Source organism: Tamandua tetradactyla, chromosome 2, assembly GCF_023851605.1.
Source record: "Tamandua tetradactyla isolate mTamTet1 chromosome 2, mTamTet1.pri, whole genome shotgun sequence".
NCBI classification, from domain to species: Eukaryota; Metazoa; Chordata; class Mammalia; order Pilosa; family Myrmecophagidae; genus Tamandua; species Tamandua tetradactyla.
This window is the reverse complement of record NC_135328.1, coordinates 214,062,173-214,081,501: the sequence shown is the minus strand read 5'-3', so window position 1 is coordinate 214,081,501 and position 19,329 is coordinate 214,062,173. Positions and strand designations below refer to the sequence as shown.

The 19,329-nt window shown below is 46.6% G+C and overlaps 1 long non-coding RNA gene across 4 annotated transcripts; it reads left to right on the top strand.

Annotated features, from left to right (window-relative positions):
• Window positions 1–1,987: 1,987 nt before the first annotated feature.
• LOC143664618 (uncharacterized) lies at window positions 1,988–17,708 on the top strand. Of its 4 annotated transcripts, none has more exons than XR_013166549.1 (5): window positions 1,988–2,222; window positions 2,301–2,444; window positions 4,290–4,502; window positions 5,500–5,638; window positions 16,830–17,707. It is a non-coding gene; the product is annotated as an uncharacterized LOC143664618 (long non-coding RNA). The 4 variants fall into 4 exon arrangements; XR_013166550.1 differs by lacking the exon at window positions 16,830–17,707 and adding an exon at window positions 14,131–15,831; XR_013166557.1 differs by lacking the exon at window positions 5,500–5,638.
• Window positions 17,709–19,329: the final 1,621 nt, after the last annotated feature.

Here is a 19,329-nt window from a genome sequence, read left to right as displayed (position 1 = left end):
GGGGGTGGACCCCAAGGAGAAGCAGCCCTTTCTGGCCCATTCTACTTGGAGAGTCGGGTCAAGAAATGTTGACCTGCAAAGGAGGGCCTGCAGAGCTGAGCCGGGGAAGGTGAGGGCTGGGAGGGTCTCTCTGGGGTAGGAAGTCTTCAACTCTGGGCAGTGCATGGTCAAGCCCATCTACCTCTTCATCCTTTCAGCTGTTCCAGGAAGCCCCTTGAATAACGAGGGTGCCTCATTAATTATGCACACAGCTGACATTCCCTTCCACACCCCACAGCACAGTGTGGCCTGGGAGACAAGCTGCAAGCACCAGATGCCCCAGTGGCTCCTCAAAGACTGCCCTCTTCCCTCCACCTCCTGCATTACGTCCTGGCTCCTGAAAAGTTTTGAACGCTTTGGTCCACTGCCATGAGCAGGCTCAATTACCTACCAGTCAGGGACTGGAGTTTATGGACTGTAGTCCAGAACGCATGATCTGCTGCAGGATTTGGCACCAGGGCACAATACCAGAATTGTCACGAACATTCCAAACACTTGGGGGTCGTACCTGCGCCATATGGTTGAAGGGACCAAATAGCTCACACATTCCTCACTCAGCTCCCCAGGCCTGGATTTTCACACTTAGAGAATCATTTCTTTGTCTACCACATAGTCATGCATTCGTTTCCCCAGGCATCCAGACAGTTTCAATAAGCATCCACGGGGCATTCCCTAAGCGCCACACCTTGTACTAGACACCAAGAACATTCATGAAACCTGGTCCCTGTCCCACAGAGCTCACCTGCTGGAGGAAGAAGACTTTCCAACAGGCAAGCAAAACCAGCATGGCCTGACCTGAGGAAATCTGTGCAGGGAGCCTGAACATTGTCAAGGGAACAACCTCGAGGAGAGGGAGGACAGGGAAGGCTTCCCGGAGGACGTGACCTTTCAGTTGGGTGTTGAAGCTTGAGTAAGAGGCAGTCCAGCAAAAGCAATGGGGTGCTGGAAGGGGGCGTTTTAGCGGCCCCTCTCCAGGGTGAGTAGCTTGCAAATTCTCCTGAGAGTATGTGGATGTGAAAGGAGACGGGGTGGATTGGGGATAGACTGGGGCGAGCCCTAAGGCCTCTGTGGCAGAAGTGGGTACAGGGAGTAGAGGGTGTATTGAAGGTCAGGGACAAAGCTGAGAAAGGAAACCACTGCCATGAAGCACCTACTGTGTGCCCAGTGCTAGGTTTGGCCCATTACACCTGTTAGGCTAAAATGCAGCAGTTTTTATCTCTATCCCTTTTTTGGGGGTATATAGCATGACTTCCCCTCAGCTGGCTAGTAAGCTCCCTGAGCAAAGTCTGGGTCTTTTATTTCTTTTATTTTTCCTAGGCCACCATGTTCAGGCTCTGCATATAGGAAGTGTTTAATATATGTGGCCTTTTGTTGAGATACCCACTCTGGTCTGGTTTCTAGAAGGTCTGCCTTTGGCATTCACACTTCCTGAGAATGTCGCCTAAACGGAAGGATCTGGGACCTCCACCTTGACCCTGGGAGGCAGGGTGGTGTGGTGGGAATCTGGAGCCCCCGGTCCTAACCATGGGAGCTTGGTTAAATCTGAGAACCTCCTTGGATAAAGTGCCCCCCTCTACAAGATAGAGGAGGGACACTGGGGGATTCCTGGGGCCTCTTTGAACTGGGCAGCCCCCCAGCACTCCATCCCCATAGGAGAGCTCATCTCCAACGCCCTGTCCTACTTTTTCTGCTTGGCCGTCAATGATGTCCTGGGAAATTGTACTTGGGAACAACCATCGTATCAGCAGTTTCTTTTAATAACTTTATCGAGCTGTGGGGAGGCTGCTCTGCTTGTCTGTGTTCAGCCACTGCCCCCATCTCTGTGTATTTTGTTCTTATTATGGAGACTGTTAACACCTGTCAGCCCAACGTGGCCACCCAGGGCCCCCAGGGGAGGGAGATTGTGATTTCACAGACCCAGGAGGGGACCCGCACTCCAGCTGTGTGCGGGGGTTGGGGAGAGCAAATGAATGGGTAGTAAACAGGTATGCCAGTCAGGCTAGCACAGGTTCGCTGCAGTAACAAGTCAACTCCCATACCTTCAGCCTAACACAGCAAAGATCTCTCTCCTATGCATCCAGAGTGGTTCGGAAGGGGAGGTGGTGCCCAGCCCAGCACAGTGGCGCTTGGACCCAGGCCGATGGGGACTCCATCATCTTGTGGCTGCAACATCTGGAAATGAGGTCTTGGAGATCACCAGCAGGGTTAAGAGAAGCGAGGGTTGCTTACATTGGTTTATGAAAGTTTCTTTCCACTTGTAGCCTTTTGGCCAGAACAAGCTGCGTGGCCCTGCCTGGTGGCAAGGAGCCTGTAAAAGGAGGAGGTGGATTTGGGGTGAACAGTGACCGAGTGACTGAAGGAGGGAGTGAATAAGCGAGTGAGGTGGGAAGTGAATGAACAAAGAGGTGAGTGGAGGGCCAGCCTGACAGCCGTCCGCGGTCAGGCCTGAGTCCCGAGGTCCCGTCCCGGCAGCTGCGCCCGCCCGAGCTGCCCCGCCCTGGGGGCTGTGTGCCAGCCCCGGCTCCTCCGGGATTACATTTCAGAAACTCATTTAGAGAGAGACAAATGGGGCCCAGGGGGGCCATATCTCTGTGTCCTTGTCCTTGGGAGGCGGAGAAAGGAGAACGGAAGGAGGGCGGGGAGGGGCAGCAGGAGGGACGGGAGATGCTGCCGAAAGCAATTAGTGGGACATGGGAAATTACTTTGTCTCTGTGTGTTTGGCTTTGGCACCTACGCTGCCAGCTGTCCCCACTGTTCCCGGGGGCTGGGTAGGGCTGTGCCGAGGGCTGGGCTGGCGTAGCCTGGCCCAGGGAATCACTCTCGGGTGGGGTGTAGAACTAGCTGGGGACCGAGTGAGGAGCATATGGGGAAGCCTGTGCCCTGGGCCCTCCGTGGGAGCCCCTTGAAGCGGCCACCCCAGGCACTGGGCTCTTTCTGCTGGACAGTACACTTGATGGACTCGAGGGCAGGGATACTGTGCCATTTCATCCACACAGCCCCGTGGTCAGCTAGCGCTGGCTTATCTTCATTTGGGTTCTCTCTCCACCTGGCCAGAGTAAAGCATGAAACAGAGACTTGAGCATAGTTCAAGCCCTTGAAGCAGGGGCGAGGGAGGGAGGAGAGGGAGTTGGGTGGGGGAAAACGTCAACACAAGGGTACACACGGAGACGGCTGCGTGGGCAGCAGGTTTGAGCCCGCTGGGTCCTCTGGAGAAGATGGGAGGTCTCCCAGGATCGCCCGCCCGAAGGTCGGAAAGTCTAGCGCTTATCCGCTGGCTCCCTTCCCCACTGGTTGGGGGCTGGCCCTGGGGGTGTTAGCTCCCCAGCCACCTGGGCTGCACTTGACTCCCAGAGGGTGCAGATCTGCAGGGCCCGGAGGTGGGATGCTGCCAGCCCCGGGGGAGTCTGAGCTCTCGTGGAACTATCCTCTGCAGCTGCATCTACAATCAGAGGTGGGCTCAGGGGATGTGACACTGGGGTAGCAGACGCGTGTGCCACAGAGAATGCTGCCCCTGCTCATCAGGTGGTGTCAGGGAGGCTGAGCCCAGGAGCCAGGTGGCCTGAGGCCTGGGGGTGAGGGCTCCCCAGTTGTGTTGTTGCTGGGTGTCTTTCTCCACCGCTCACTCTAGTCCTAGGGACAGGGAACCTGCCTTTTATCTTTCTGGGGTCCCAGTGTCCTGCCCAGAGCCCAACATGTGGGTGATGCTCAGGAAACGTACATCATGGAAAGAAATAAATCAGTGGGGAGGCAGGGGACAGGATGTGGGCAGCTCCCCGTGTGCCTACGTGGGGAGAGTACAGGGACCCCCAGAAAGCACCCTGGGAATCGGCCTCTGGGTGCCGTGCCTGGCGCTGGGAATAGTTTCTCAAAGGCGAGTTACCAGGGCAACCCAAGCTGGTGTTGGGAATGTAAGGACCCCGGAGCCCTGAGAAGTGGTGAGGGGTGTGGGGTGTGTGGATTTTTGTTTTCCACCTTGCTTTCCCCCTTATTCTGACAATGCTCATCTGTCCCCACACACTCTTTTGGAGAATTGCTCTTTCCTCACTCCTTCCTCATTCATGTGCTTCCGGAGGGGCTGGTCATCACAGCGTCTGTGCTGGTTTGAAGCTGTTCTGTACCCCAGAAAAGGCAATGGCCCTTTAATCCATTCCTGTGGGTGCGGACCTAGTGTAGGAGGAAACTTTCGGTTAGGTTATTTCAATAGAGGTGTGACCCAGCCCATTAAAGGTGGGTCTTAAACCTTTTACTAGAGTCCTTTACGAGAGGATAAAAGACAGAAAAAGCCGAGAGAGCTCAGAGGAGGTGACAGACAAGGACACACTCTCAAAAGCTGAGAGAGGAGGCCCCTGAAGCCAGAAGCTGAAAACAATGAAACCCAGGAGAGAAGGACCAGCAGACATCAGCCACGTGCCTTCCCATGTGACAGAGGTATCCCGGATGCCAGCAGCCTTTCTTCAGAAAAGGTATCATCCTAGTGATGCCTTAATTTGGACATTTTCATGGACTTAGAATGGTAAATGTGTAAGCTAATATATCCCCACTGTGAAACCCCACCCATTTGTGGTGTACTGCCTTCTGGCAGCTTTAGCAAACCCAAACAGTACCCTATGACCTTGTGACCCAGACCCAGCCACAGTGGCCCGGGAATGGACACAGAACCCAAGCTGGGCCAATCAGAATCCTTCCCTGGGGTTGTAAACATGCACACGTGGAGAAAAGGAGCCTTCTCCTTCCCTTTGGACTTTGAACTGGAAGGGTGACTCCTGAGATAGATGCTGATAGCCCTGCTTTTCCAGCTGTGGTGGCCACTGGGACAGAGGATAAAAGACTAAAAGCTCTCGGTGGGCAGCCCCAGGTGCCTGGTGGCCTGCGGCTCCTGGATGGACCCAGGCTGGGGCTCTGTTCTCTTATGGGGGGACCCCACCAGAGGCAGCTGGTGGCTGGTTCAGGGACCCTCTGGCCTTTTTGGCATGCTGCTGTGATTGGTTGCCTGTTCTAATTTGGGCAGCCTGGCCATCCTAAATAAAGCCTTGCTAGTTGGCAGGTAGAAAGGTTAGATTTGCATGAAGCAGCCTGTGTAAATCCCACTTCTTTTCTGTTACCATTGCTTGCCTCTGACATCACAAGTTGGGACCCGGTTGAAACACTGGCTGCCTGAGCAGCTCTTCTCCTTTGGGTCTCAGCTGACTTCCACCAGGGCCCTTGCAGCACCTTCCTCCATCTGAATCAGCGCTGTCCAATAGAAATGTAACATGAGCCGTGCATTTTCTAGCAGAAACGTGAAAATGTATAAAAAGAGATAGGTATAATTAATTTTAGCAATGCATTTTCTTTAGCTCTATATATCTAAAATATCATTTCAACATGTAATCAATATAGAGCATGATTAATGAGATATTTTACATTCCACCTTCATACTAAGTCTTTGAAATCGGGCGGACCTTTTACTCCTAAATACAGTCCATCTCGATTTGGGCCAGCCCCATTCTGCTGCCACGTGTGGCTGGGGTGCACATTAGATGGCTCAGCTTAGAGCCCCGCTGGCAGCGGGGACAGCCTGCGACCTGCAGCAGTCAGGACGTCAGCCTTCCCATTTCAGGTCAGTCTCTTGTTTTCCTTAAAACGGTACAGTGTGTTCGGGGCTTGGGATCTGGGATCTAATCTTGGCAGTTAACCCACAGGTTAGAGGAAATGAAGGAAAAATCCAGAAGCCAGAAGTTCCTTACTTCTGTGGTAGGCAGAAGGGAGCCATGGGAGATATTCGTTTGTTTTTTGACTTTGTGTGTGTGTGTGTGTGTGTGCGTGTAATGATTTAAGATCTACAGAAAAGTTGCAAAGAGAGGACAGAGAGTTCTCGTATACCCTTCACCCAGTTTCCCATAATGTTAACATCTTACCTAACATCAATACATTTGGCAAAACTAAGAAATTAACTTTGGTACAATACTGCTAACTGAACTCCAGATTATTTATTCAGCTCCCACCAGTTTTTTTTTCTGTTTATTTATTTATTAATTTAAAAAATATAACAACAAGCAAACACAAACATTCTTAACATATGATCATTCCCTTCTACATATGTAATCAGTAATTCACAATATCATCACATAGTTGCATATTCATCATCACAATAATTTCTTAGAACATTTGCATCAATTCAGAAAAAGAAAAAGACAACAGAAAAAGGAATAAAACGATAACAGAAAAAAAAAAGATTATATGTACCATGCCCCTTACTCCTCCCTTTCATTGATCACTAGCATTTCAATCTACCAAATTTATCTTAACATTTGTTCCCTCTATTATTTATTTTTATTCCATATGTTTTACTCATCTGTTGATAAGGTAGATAAAAGGAGCAACAGACACAAGGTTTTCACAATCACACAGTCACATTGCAAAAGCTATATCATTATACAATCATCGTCAAGAAACATGGCCACTGGAACACAGCTCTACATTTTCAGGCAGTTCCCTCCAGCCTCTCCATTACGTCTTAACTAACAAGGTGATATCTATTTAATGCGTAAAAATAACCTCCAGGATAACCTCTCGACTCTGTCTGGAATCTCTCAGTCATTGACACTCTATTTTGTCTCATTTCTCTCTTCCCCCTTCTGGGTGAGAAGGTTTTCTCAATCCCTTGATGCTGAATCTCAGCTCATTCTAGGATTTCTGTCCCACGTTGCCAGGAAGGTCCACACCCCTGGGAGTCATGTCCCACGTAGAGAGGGTGAGGGCAGTGAGTTTGCTCACTGTTTTGACTGAGAGAGAGAGGCCACATCTGAGCAACAAGCAAGGTTCTCTGGGGGTGACTCTTGGGCCTAATTTTAAGTAGAATTACTTTATCCTTTGCGGGTATATGTTTCATATGAACAAACCGCAAGATTGAGGGTGCAGCCTATCGATTTTGTTGTCCTTACTGCTTGCGAGAATATCAGGCTTTCTCCAAATGGGGAAGTTTAATTTTCCCTCTTTCTCTCCCATTTTCCCAAGGGGACTTTGGAAATACTTTTTTATTCATTGTTCAAATCACTCTGGGATTTATCAGGGCATCACTCTGGACAAACCTACAAAATCTCATGCCCTACTCAAGGTTCCATGTACTTATGGTGTTCAATTAAATTGTCCATATAAGTTATATTAGGAGATGCACTAGTCAAAATATAAATTTTGCACCAAATAAGCATTTTTTTGCTTTAGTCTCTCATAAGTTAAAGTTTTAAAATATGAATGACCATCTATTTTCAATACCCTGCGGTATTGACATTCCTTTTTTCTTCCTCATGCAAAAATATATTTTAATTTGTACATTTAGTCACTATCATTATACACTCTTGGCATTCCTAGATTTTACCTCTCAGTCTTTATCAGCTATCTTTCCTTCTAACTTCATTTGTGCCCCCAGCCCTCCTCCATCTGTCATTCTCACATTCAGCTTCATTCAGTGTACTAACATTATTGTATTACAGTTAGGTAGTATTTGTGCTGTCCATTTCTGAGTTTTTACAATCAGTCCTGTTGCACAATCTGTATCCCTTTAGCTCCAATGACCCCAAATCTACCTTATTTCTATCTCCTGATGGTCCCTGTTCTTAACTGAAATTCTCCAAGTTCATTCATTAATGCTAGTTCAAATCAGTGAAACTATACAGTATTTTCCCTTTTGTTACTGGCTAATTTCACGCTGTTGCCATTTCGTCACTCCTTATCCCCTCTGCCATGTGAGCACTCCCTCTAGAGCAGGGAAATGCATTTTCCTGCTGCATTGATACTGAGCTTGACAATGTGACTTGATTTGGCCGATGTTAGTGGAGATGATGCCTGCAAAGGTTTAAGAGATGCTTGCTGGGTTTAGCTGGCCTTCCTACACGCCTGGGAAGCTGCTGGTCCATGGAGAATGAAGAACACATGGAACAGACCTGAACCTGACCGTCAGCCTGAAGCCAAGGCAGGCTGCCCCCAACTGAGCCAGGAGAACCTCTGCTGACCCTCAAACATATGAGAAAGAAAATGAATGAGAAAGGTTTAAACCACTGAGATTTTTTTTCCCCATGAGAACTAATTATTATTTTTCATTCAAGTGCTTTGCTTTTTTCATGTTGGTTCTTTTTTTTATTATTATTAGAGAGGTTGTGGGTTTACAGAACAATCATGCATAAAATACAGGATTCCCATTCAACATCTTACCACCAACCCTTGCATTGATGTGGAAAATTTGTAACAATTGATAACACTTTTTTTGGTAGTTCTACTATTTTTTCTTTGTTTTTTTAAAAAATTTTCTGCTGTTTTAAAATTTTTATTTATTTATTTATTTTAAACTTTTTTTATTAATTAAAAAAATTAACAAACAAAACATTAAGATATTCCATTCTACATATACAATCAGTAATTCTTAATATCATCACATAGTTGCATATTCATCATTTCTTAGAACATTTGCATCGATTTAGAAAAAGATAAAAAAATAACAGAAAAAGAAATAAAACGATAACAGAGAAAAAAAAGATTATACATACCATACCCCTTACCCCTCGCTTTCATTTACCACTAGCATTTCAAACTAAATTTATTTTAACATTTGTTCCCCCTATTATTTATTTTTATTCCATATGTTCTACTCTTCTGTTGATATAGTAGCTAAAAGGAGCAATGACATAAGGTTTTCACATTCACAGAGTCTCATTGTGAAAGCTATTATCATTGTTCAATCATCATCAAGAAACATGGCTACTGGAACACAGCTCTACATTTTCAGGCAGTTCCCTCCAGCCTCTCCACTACCTCATGAACAACAAGGTGATATCTACTTAATGCATAAGAATAACCTCCAGGATAACCTCTCGACTCTGTTTGGAATCTCTCAGCCATTGACAGTCTCATTTCACTCTTCCCCCTTTGGTCGAGAAGGTTCTCTCAATCCCTTGATGTTAATTCTCAGCTCATTGTAGGGTTTTTCTCAGTCCCTTGATGCTGAGTCTCAGCTTGTTCCAGGATCTCTGTCCCACGTTGCCAGGAAGGTCCTCACCCCTGGGAGTCATGTCCCACGCAGAGAGGGGGAGGGTGGTGAGACTGCTTGTCATGTTGGCTGGAGAGAGAAGCCACATCTGAGCAACGATAGAGGCTCTCTTGGGGGTGACTCTTAGGCCTAAATTTTAAGTAGTCTTGACCTATCCTTTGTGGGGTTAAGTTTCATATGAACAAACCCCAAGACTGGGGGCTCAGCCTATAGCTTTGGTTGTCCACGCTGCTTGTGAGAATATCAAGAATTCAACTTGCGGAAGTTGAATTTCTCCCCACTCTCACCATTCCCCAAAGGGGGCTTGCAAATACTTTTCCAGTCACTGATCAAATCACTCTGGGATTCATCGGGGCATCACTCTGGACAAACCAACAAAATCTCATGTGCTACCTGAGATTCCAAGTACTTATGACATTCAATCTCTGCTATTTTTTTAAACAGTAACATTTATTACAATTGATGAAGATTTATTAAAGTAGTATAACTAACTGTTGTCCATAGTTTATGTAGGGATATTTTCCCCCATATTCCCAACTTGTTATTATAATTATTATTTTTTTATGCATGTCTTTATTTTGTTACTCATCTACCTATATTCTAGATAAAGGGAGTATCAGTCACAAGGTTTTTGCAATCACACAGTCACACAATAAAAGCTATATAGTTATATAATCATTATCAAAGATCAGTGCTACCGGATTACAGTTCAACAATTTCAGCTATTTCCTTCTGAAATTGGTTATTTCAATGCACTAGAAACTAAAAAGAAATATCTATATAATGAGTAAGTAATCATAATCATTTGTTAGATCCTAATTTCTCAGTTACAACTCCTCCCTCTCATTTGATCATTCTCTCAATCTTCAGTGATACCTTATTTTGTTACATTTCTTTTCCCCCTTTTGGTCAAGAAGGTATTCTCAATCCCATGATGCCAGGGCCAGGTTCATCTATGGGAGTCATGTCTCATGTTATCAGAGAGACTTATCCCCCTGGAAGTCATGTCTCACGTAGCAGGGAGGGTAGTGTGTTTATTTGCAGAGTTTGGCTTAGCGTGAGAGGCCACATCTGAGCAACAAAAGAGGTTCTCTGGGGGTGCCTCTCTTAGGCATAATTGTAAGTAGGCTTAGCTTAGCCATTGCAGAAATAAGTTTCATAAGGGCAAGCCTCAAGATTGAGGGCTTGGCTTATTAAATTGGGAGTTCCTAATGCTTGAGAGAATATCAGAAATTCTCCAGGTGGAGAAGTTTAATAGGTTCACATTTTTTCTCCAGTTCCTCCTGGCAACTTTGCACATAATTTTTATTTTCTGCCCAAAATATTCTGGAATGTATCCAGGTTTTACATTAGCCTGTACAGAATATAAAAGTCTCACTCCCTATTCTAGATTCCATGTAATTAGGTCATTTAAATAAACTGACCAGACAGGTTAAATTAGGACGTGTGCTACAGAAAATTTAAATTTTGGACAAAATGAACATCTCACTCTTTATCTCACATAGAGGTTGAAGTTTTAAAATACAGACAATATTATCCTTTACCCTGTATTCTGATTTACCTTAGTCCTAACCAGATCTGCTTCATTCATATCTCTAATTGAAGTCTGATCTCTTTTTCACCTTCTTTAACAATTGCTCTATGGACTTTCAGAGTTGCAGAACTCAAACTCTGAGTCTCAGGTGTCACATAGATACTTAAAGTTCCAGGAAACTACCAGATTATACAGAAAGAGTACAGCATCTCAGAATTTAGAAATAACAATTAAAAACGCAGAAATAAATGTGACTGTTGTAAGAGCTTACAATCTAGGAGCCTTAACAATGAGTCTTATTGAATATTTTATATTCCTTAATCATCGATTGCCCAAGCCCTGCCTACTTTCTATCCCTTGATAACCTATGCCCTCAAATTCATTTCTCAGAGTTCATTCATTATAATTAGTTTACATCAATTAGACCATACAACATTTGTCCTTTGGTTTCTTGTTTATTTCACTCAATATAATGTCCTCAAGGTTCATTCACTTAGTTGCATGTCTCAGGACTCCATTTCTTTCTGTGCACAATAGTCCGTCATATGTATACACTAGAGTTTGCCCTTCCTTTCATCAGTCAATGTACTATTAGGCTACCTCCATCTGTTGGCAATTGTGAATAATGCCACTAAGATTTTTAAAGTTGTTTGTTACATAGCAAAAGCTGACTATAGCAACATATGAGTAGAGATGCTGTGGTTATCCCCTAGTTTATCAGTGAGGGAAGTGGGCCCAGAGAAGTTAAGTGACTTACCCAGGGTCATACAGGTCACGAGTGATAGACCCCAGGAGATGGAGCTAGGCAGCCTGGTTCCAGTGCCCATGCTTACAACTGCCAATGTTGTAACTCATTCTTGCTTGGGTGATTTAAGTGACTTGTTCTTTCACTTGTTCCTTCATCAAACATTTGCACAAAGTTGGTTCCCCAGTTACTTTCTCTCCTAACCTCCTGTCCTTTTTCTACTTAGCTGTTACCAGTGTTTATTTTTATGTATTGTTTCTATTTCAGTCTTTATTTCTATGTCAGTCTTGCTCGAATCTAAGCTCCATGGATATTAGAACCATACCCATCTGGTTCCCACTTTACACCCCGCACCTGCTACATCAGAGGCTGACAACAGCTACTTGTTACATAAACACTAAGTTACTGTTAAATGCCAGCCCTGAACTGCCTTTTGGGAACACGGAACTAAGTCATTCATTCTGCCTGCCCTCAGGGAGCTTCAAGACGAGGCGGGGAGATAGATAGACCTACGATTGCAATGTGGGGTGCCAGAGGAGCAAACGAGGTCTGAGCAGTCGTGGCATCAAGGCGGAGATTTGTTCTGCCAGGGGAGTGCCAGGCGAAGTCCCCCAGAGGAGATAAATAATTGGGTCTTGAAGGTTGAGAGGGGAAATCCTCTGACACTTGGGAGAGAGACCCGGTAGAGAGAACAGTCTGGGGAAAGGGAGGGAGGTCTGAGAGGCAGGGTCAGTGGGTCTGGGCCCAGGAGGTCGCTCAGTCTGGCTGGAGTGCCTGGAGGTGAGGGGGAGGAGTGGGCAGCCAGCTGGTCCCCCAGAGCCCAGACGACCTGCTAAGGTGCTTGGGGTTTACCTTCAGGCCACAGGGAGCTGTCAGTTGTCTGTTCCTGGAAGCATTTGAGCCAACATGCTAGGGACATTTGTTAGATGGTGTAGAGAGTATTCATGGATCAAGGAGGGTAAAGGCAACAATTCTGTTGTTGGCAACTCTGAGACCCTCTGAGTGGTCTGACCAGGGTGCCCAGAGGGGGAGGCAGGCAGGGATGGAACAGCGACTGGGTGATGCATCAGAAGTAATAATGTGACTGGGTGACACAGCAGAAGTTATCATGTGAGCCAAGGAGGTGCAACAAGCAAGGAGAAGAAGTCAATGGGACAGACATTTAAAAGAGGTGACACCAGCCTATTGGAAAGGCAGGAGCAGGCATGAAGAAGAGGGCTGAACTCAGGGGGCATTCCAAGATGTTGCATGTGAGGCCCTCAGCACAAGGGAAGAGCCTAATTAATAGCTATTGTTGGGGTTGTTGATGATTCTAGCCTGTGGGAGATGTGGCTGCTGAGGTCTGCACTGGAGGATCTGGGGATGGACAGTTGTGCAGTTCTGAGCTTTGTCCTGGGAAGCAGGTGACCTGGGATCTCATGCCTGGCAGAGCAGTTGCTGCATAGGGACTTTCTAAGTGTACTTTGTCATCAACTTGCTGTGTTCCTTTGGTTAAGTCACTTCCACACTTCGGAGCTGTTTCCTCATATCTTTAAAATGTGGGTTTCTTCTGTTTCTTTAGGTTTAAAAAGAGGGAGATGGTTGATCTCTCTGAAACATACGAAAGGAGAGCGTTGTGTGGAGACTGAGCGGTCAGTCTTGATGGGAAGCCTCTGGTTCTGGGGGAGGATTGGCCATAGAAGAGGAGCTACCAAAGGAGACAGATGACAAGTGTTGGTGTGATGTGTTGGGACAGGGTTGGGGGAGAACATCTTCTTCTCTGAGACCCAGAGAGAGGCTAGGACTAAGGGAGTGGAGAGAAACCTAAGAGCTAGCCCAAAGGAGTGCCCAGCATGAGATTGTTCATTTGATTTAATGCAAATCATATGAGGTTGGGCCTCAGCATAAAATTAGGGTCATGTGAGCCAGAGATCTCATCCTTCGTGAAGCAGGAATTGTGGCAGGAATGGAGGTCACCGGCTGCCGGTGAGGGCAGGCTGGGGGCTGGGGAGGAGGAGGGAACAGCTGTCAAGGGCACCAGGGTCAAATTGGAGGAAATCAAAGGACTGCCAAACCAGCTTTTCATTATTGCACATGGTAAAGAAACTGCATTTTCAAAGGGAAATCGACATTCCTGCTGGATGTAGATGTTAGTGGTTCCATGGAGAATTTAAGGAGGATAGGTTTGGGCATCAGATAATCAACACTGACGTTTATAGATTTGGGAAAAGATTATAAATAGGCAAAATGTAGTGATCCCCTTTGGAAAATGAATTTAATAATAATAGCTATTATTTATTGGGTGGTTCTCTTGAAATCCACTTGTTATCGTAATCTTCACACCAGCCCACAAAGGTGGCTATTTATTACCCCCATTTTACAGGTAGGGAAACTGAGGCTTGGAAGTTTGAAGTGCTATCATCCTGGAAGTAGAGCAGAGTGGGGATTTGAACTCAAGCCTGCTCAGATCCGAATTGCATTCTGAGCACCTCTGTACATTGATTGGTCTTGCAGTTTTTCTGTGGGGAGAAGACCAGGCATCCATCCCTGGTCTCCACTGCCTCTTTCTCTCCAAAGAGGATTTCAAATAGTGAGGGAGGCGTGGCTGCCGGAAGGCTGGGAGAGGGATGGAGGGCCTCTGGGCTCCTCCCCAGACCTTGATTTTCCCTTGGCTAGTGTGGTCTCCACAGGCCTCCTGTTCAGGGTGCAGAAGGAAGGCACACTGGAGAGGGAGTCAGCAGAGCTGGCTTGAGTGCCAGCCCCAGGCCTGCCTGCCGGGTGACCCTGAGCAAGTCGCTTGCCCTTTCCCAGCCTGAGCAGTCTCGCCATTATCCGGAGGGAACGGCACCGCCTCCCAGGGCTGCTGCGGGGATCCGGCAGGATAGTGAATGTGAAACTTTTCAGAACAGCCAACTTGGGACAGATGAGGATGCTTGGAATTAGCAGCCACGCACGTGGGCCACTGCCACACTGCCCAGCTGGGCTTGGTCTCATCGCCAGGCTGCGCGCTCTCTGCAGTGTTTTCAAAGAGAGCCTTCAAGTCCAGAGACCCATGAGGAAGTTTTGGAAGGATTCTGGATAAGAGGGGTGTGAGGGGCGAATCCTGGACCAATCAGTGCCGTGTGTTGAGGGTGTGTGTGTATGGGGGGTGTATTGCATGGTGCAGCCAGCTTCTCCACCACTCTCCATCATGCGCCAGGCACAATGGTGCATCCAGCCAGGCCACTCCAGGCAGCACCTGGCCCTCTGCAAGACCCATCACCAGTAGCTGGGATGCATGGCCCCCTCCCGACCTCTTTGTCCCCTACCCTTTTCAGCCCATTCAGCAGATAGGGGACCACTCTGCTTCTTCTAACTGGGTCCTGTCTGCTAGAGGGTTCTCGGGCTCAGGTGCAATTCCTAAGTGCCCTTGGCCCAGAAAACTTTTTATCCCTGTCAAGGACAGTTAAGGATCCCACCTGGTTACAGCATCTGCACAGGTGTGTTCCATTATAACCCAGACCAAAATCTTCAACTCTAGAACTGCAAATACAGGTCTGAGAGGTAGGGGTGGGCGGAGTCAGGGCACCTATCCCATTTGTGGCTGGAACTAACTGTGGGACCTAAAGACGCATGAACCCCTGGGTGGGGTAGGGCTGATAACCAAAATAATTCACAAGCAGTTTGGCCCTGGCATGCACCATTCAGAATGGATTCTGGGCTTATTAAATCCAGCTGTTTTTCTCCCATTGGCCCATCACTAGTCATCTGGGTAGATGAGATGGCGGCAGCTCCAGGAACTTCTGGCATCAGGATTGCCCTTGGCCTTTGCTTCTGTCCGTCTTACTAACTGTAATGATTCCCATTTATTGAGCAAGAAAGTGCCATCTTAATCTGTGCTGGAGACTGTGCCCAGTGCCTTGTATGTATTTATTTCACTTAATCCCTACCTCAGCTCTTTGAGATAGGAACTAACATCATCATCCCCATTTCACAGATGGGAAAACTGAGCCCAGAGGCATTAGGTTCCTTCCCAAGGTAAAAGTCAGAGCTCAGATTTTATCCTAGGGGTCTGGACTTTTCTGCCTCCTTTATGCAGCCCTTTTCCTGCTGGGGGAAGCCAGCTGGGGCTGTGGGCACCACGTTGGAAAGTGACTGGTGCAGCACCCTGGGTTTCCTACAATAAATTCCCTATAATTTGGAGATAAATAATTTCCTAACCAAGTCAGCTCCAAAGGTCACAGGTAATCAAACTGTCAGCAGTTTGCCATCTGCTTCAGGAGAACCCCAGGAATCAAGCTTCCTGCCCACATCACAGAGGTCAATGTCAATGGGTCCTGGCTGCTGGGGGCCGAAGAAGCTGGGCCTGTGGCTTCTGGGTGTGGGTTGGGCAGAGGCTCCAGCTTTAACTGAGTTCCTGGCATTCCCACTGCCCACAATGTTGGCCAAGTTGAACCTCCTTTTCCCTGGAAGAAGACAGCTTGCAATATTCTGATGTTGTATATGTGTGTGTGTGTGTGTGTGTGTGTGTGTGTGTGTTCCCTGGAGACTTGGAATCTGGAAGGAGGCAGGGGAATTACATTTTCTAAACCACTGAATAAGTGGCAGAGACTTTTACACCTACTATCCTGTGTAATCTTTGATCTAGCCCTACGAGGTCAGGAGTTCCACTAATTGTCTCTGTAGTATCCAGGTTGGCATTTACACTTACATCTAGGTGTTTTTTTCTTTGAAGCATAACAGTATTCTTCAATTTTGCAATAAGGTTGGGAAAAGTTGGTTCAATGAAAATAATCTAGTGTCTTGTCTGCAGGACTTTTTCAGAGCCTTTAACAGACTAATGCGGGTCGTGATGCTTCATGGATTTAGGGCTGGCAGGGAGAGGATTTGTACCTCACCCCACCCCAGCAGGCAGAGGGGCTCCAGCCATCCCCGGGAGCATGGGCTGGCTTGGTCTTGGAGCTCCTCCCTTGTATCTGGAGGGAGCCTATAGTGGGGTAAGCTGAGACCCAGCTCCACACACCTCCCAGGAACTCTGGGACAAGGCTGGCTGATGACAGTGAGTGTTCACTGGCCCCTTTCCTAGCCTGTTTAAGGGCTACTGGCCCACTCAGGATGAGGTATATCACAATGATTCACCTGTGGACCCCACTTCTCACTTCTCCTGGGGTAACAGCAGCTGCCACCTCCCAGGTCCCGGTGCACACCTGGGTCCCAGGCCTGGCTTCCTTGGATGCCCACAGGCAGCTGGGCTGGATGACCAGAACCTCGGGCACCTCCCAGCCACCCTCCCCAGCCCACCATCTAAGCTAGCTTCTGCACCCAGATGCCAGGCCTTCACCCGTGGGCGTTCCTTGACTCCCACTACCCCCTCAATCAAAAATTAAAATTGCAAATTGGTGAAACAGATGGACTCTGCCTCTTCTGCAGGCTCTCAGCACTGCTCCCTATCATGAGGGCAGAGGTCTGGTTTCCTTGCTGTGTCTGAAACTGGCTTGTTATAGACTAACCCATTTTTCTTCTCCTCCCAGGCACACAGCTAGACTACATTTCCCAGTCTCCCTCATAACCCAGAAGCCCACGCGTCTGAGTTCTGGCCACTGGAAAGTGGGTGGTGACGACCACACCTGGCCCGTGAACCTCCCTTCCTCCCTTTCCTTTTGGGCTGTCAGATGCTGAGGATCCAAAAGGGAACTCCAAGGCCCTGGGAGGTGGTGGAACCACAAGTTGGAAAGAAGGAGCCTTTAGAGTGAGGAAGACCTGGATTGAAATACCTAAGTTCAACCATTTAAAGCTGTGTGATCTTGTGTGGCCTCAGTTTCCTGAGCTGTAAATAGGGCATCATGACAATGTCTACCCTGTAGGGTTGTTTTGAGAATCAAATAAGACCATGCTGGTGACTTGGCTAGTATTCCATGGAATTGAATAGACCAAGTAAATCATTCATCAAAGAAGCCGCAGACTGAGTATAATGGATGCTGTAGTGAGCTGTTCAGAAGCCCCCTTCAGCACCAAGGCACCCATCCCCCCAGCCGCTGGGAGTGTTGGCCGCTGATGGCTCACAGCTGAGACCTTCTCCCAGAATTGAACTTGGCCAGTGGGAGCAGTCTTACCCAAGGGTACATTCTCCCTAGGCACGGTCTGCCCCCAGTGACTTGTAGATTTCAAAAGTCTGGCCCCCTTTCTTTGACTTGGGACAACTCTGAAGGCCATCCAAGGCCTAGAGCACCCTGTACTATTGACTGTGGCCTCCGTAGCTGTATCACTGCTCAGTTCCAATCCTCTCCTTCACAGAAGTCTACCTCTGCTTCTGATCGAAGACAGCTAATTTTGGAAGAGGTCATAGGAAGCAGACTTTAAAATGGGAACTTTTTTTCCTCCTCCAAGCACCATTTATCTTTTTTTAATTGAAAAAAATTGTTTCAAACATAACAACGTACAAAAACGAACTTTCTTACCATATGATCATTCCATTCTTGGTATATAATCAATACCTCACAATGTCATCATATAGTTGTATATTCATCACCATGATAATTTCTTAGAATGTCATACATACCATACCCCTTACCCCTCCCTCTCATTGATTGCTAGTATTTCCATTTACCCAATATATTTTAGCCTTTGTTTCTCTATTTTTTTCCTATACCCCTTGTCACTCCCTTTCATTGATCACTGTGCTGGTTTGAAAGGATGTATGCTCCTTAGAAAAGCCATGTTTTAATCAAAATCCCATTTCATAAAGGTAGAATAATCCCTATTCAATTACTGTGTGTTTGAAACTGTAATCAGATCATCTCTCTGGATGATGTGATTTAGTCAAGAGTGGTTGTTAAATTGGATTAGGTGACGACATGTCTCCACCCATTTGGGTGGGTCTTGATTGGTTTATTGGAGTCCTATAAAAGAGGAAATATTTTGGAGAATGGAGATTCAGAGAGAGCAGAGAAGAACGACATAGCCATGAGAGCAGAGAGCCCACAAGCCAGTGACCTTTGGAGATGAAGAAGGAAAAGCCTCCCGGGGAGCTTCATGAAACAGGAAGCCAGGAGAGAATGTAGCAGATGATGTCTTGCTTGCCATGTGCTCTTTCAGTTGAAAGACATTTGATTGGACATTTCTATAGACTTGTTTTAATTGGGACATTTTCTCAGTCTTGGAACTGTAAACTAGCATCTGATTAAATTCCCCTTTTTTATTTTTAATTTTTTATTAATTAAAAAAAATTACAAGAAACACAAACATTCACAACACATACACTCAGCAATTCACAATATCATCACATAGTTGCATACTCATCATCATGATCATTTCCCAGAACATTAGCATCAATTCAGAAAAAGAAATAAAAAGACAACAGAAAAAATAACAAACAGAAAAAAAAAATTTTACAGGCCATACCCCTTACTGATCCCTTTCATTGATCACTAGCATTTTAAACTAAATCTATTTTAACATTTGTTCCCCCTATTATTTATTTTTATTCCATATGTTCCTCTCATCTGTTGACAAGGTAGATAAAAGGAGCATCAGACACAAGGTTTTCACAATCACACAGTCACATTGTGAAAGCTATATCATTATACAATCGTCACCAAGAAACATGGCTACTGGAACACAGCTCTACATTTTCAGGCAGTTCCCTCCAGCGTCTCCATTACATCTTGAATAACAAGGTGATATCTATTTGATGTGTAAGAATAACCTCCAGGATAACCTCTGGACTCTGTTTGGAATCTCTCAGCCATTGACACTTTGTCTCATTTTGCTCTTCCCCCTTTTGGTCGACAAGGTTTTCTCAATCCCTTGATGCTGAATCTCAGCTCATTCTGGGATTTCTGTCCCACGCTGCCAGGAAGAGCCACACCCCTGGTAGTCATGTCCCACGTAGATAGGGGGAGGGTGGTGAGTCAGCTTGCTGTGTTGGCTGGAGAGAGAGGCCACATCTGAGCAACAAAAGAGGCTCTCTTGGGGGTGACTCTTAGGCTTAATTTTAAGTAGGCTTGACCCCTGTGGGGTTAAGTTTCATAT